Source organism: Opisthorchis viverrini (assembly GCF_000715545.1).
Source record: "Opisthorchis viverrini unplaced genomic scaffold opera_v5_424, whole genome shotgun sequence".
Lineage (NCBI taxonomy): Eukaryota > Metazoa > Platyhelminthes > Trematoda > Opisthorchiida > Opisthorchiidae > Opisthorchis > Opisthorchis viverrini.
Window position 1 is genome coordinate 319,224 of NW_008752084.1, and position 1,965 is coordinate 321,188.

Sequence of the window (1,965 nt, forward strand, 5' to 3'; positions counted from 1 at the left end):
GGCGACAAGTGCACAGCTATATCACCGTTGAGTAGATCCGCTCAATTTTGACGGTGTTAACAGGTAAAACGCATAACCTGGCGGAAAAATTCGAATTTACGCTATTGCGAAAGTCGATGTATAAAAACCCATTTTGTCGAGCAACAGCCATATTCCAAGAAAGTTTGAACAAAATGACGATATTAGATCAGCTTTTCAAATTATTGTCACCTGCTAACGAAAACGATGCAAACATGGAGAAAATAATTTTCAAAACTGAACCTAAAAGCTCAGGTTGGCTGGGTGCCCTCCGCCATAGATTCATATTCAAGTTTTATTTTCTGATATTGCTGACAACAGTTGGACAACATTTCCCATCCTGTCAAAAATAATTTCAAACAGCCCGCCAAACAACGGGGTGGAAAAGATCTAGAAGTACCTAAGCTTCTCCATACACGTCGGCGTCTCGTTCGAACCTGAAAGTTTTCTCCGGCTGTCCTCATTCTCCAAATAACTATCACTCATCGTTTTTTGGTTGGATACTCTACTATTAACTTTCTGAAGACTATTCGACGGTTCACCACCGGTTTTGTATCAGGTAGATGCCGCCTCTATGTTTCATTTAGCCTTATGTTATACTTGAAGCCGAGCGATTTACAGTTTACGGAATACATGTTTTTGCAAAAGAATATGTTTCACCATGTACAAATAGTTTATCCACAAGTTTTTAGAAGCCATGGAAACAAACACCCTCCCCAAAACACCAAAGATTTTTTATAACACGTCTTCTCATTTTCAGCAAGCCGCTCTACACTGACGGTTTCTGAAAAAGCCCTATAAATCTTCATCAGAGGTCTAGTTGAATCTTCCGTTAACACCAAACTAACTTGCCGCTGGATGCAGTTTGTCTTCCATTTGCAATGAATTTGTCTGCAGGGAAGGTTTCCCTTTTATTATCAAACATACTTTCTGCATTCTTACTGGGGATCTATAATCCCCAGTACTATAATCACACCGAATTCTACGGCTGATCAGTCACTCGTGGCTTATGTGCTCCACCTGCAATCGAGAGGTTATGGGTTCGAAACGCTGATTTCCGTAAGATGCGCAGGGCTTTTTGGTTTTGGCTGCAGCAGCAGGACTCGACCTTATGGGATGTTTGGTTAGAAGCAAATGATATCGTAACCAAACTATTGAGATTGCAGGGGGTCCCACCCGAAGAGTCCATCGAAAGTGATATCCCTCAGTTACGACTGCCGATATGATACCTTCAAGTGTGAGGTTACTTGAGGGAGGGACAAAGTGTCCATCATCCATGCCTCCTTAAATCTTTGTGCGGATTGCTAAAATACTAAAATACTAACTACCAAATACTAAAATACTAGAAAAATTCTCCCACAGAATCGGTATGCCCACAAGATGATACGTTTGCTTCGCCTGATTCCAAGGCAAAATTGCTGAGATATCTGTGCGGTTCTAATTTCATCCGCCTCCTTGAGACTGCTGAAAACTGCCGCATGTGCTAAGATACTCCTTTCCAAAGTCGGCCACCGAGCTGAATAGTATTTTCTGGTATAAAGTCCCCTATCCTGGATAAACCATCTCGCGGAGCTCACAGACTTGTCCTGTGCAAGATGTTCTTTACTTGGACACTGTTCGCTGGTGGCAATCTGTTTGTTCGCTCACCTGATTGGATACTTTGCAAGAGGCAGTATAGAGGTGCGCTGACTGACGGGACGACCTCTACCACTTTCAATCACAATCAATCTGCATACTTCATGCGTAAAATTTATCAGGAACATGTGTACGATACAAATCTCGGTGCGTTACCTTCAAAATCCAAAAATGTTTTTTCATCTCCATATTTCTAAGAAGTTGTGCACGATGTAGTTTTCACACAGATATTGTTTCATCTCTCCTATTGATCATAAGAACGGTGAGGGCGAACTAATCTGGTGCCTAATTGACTGATTCATTTGTCAGGTG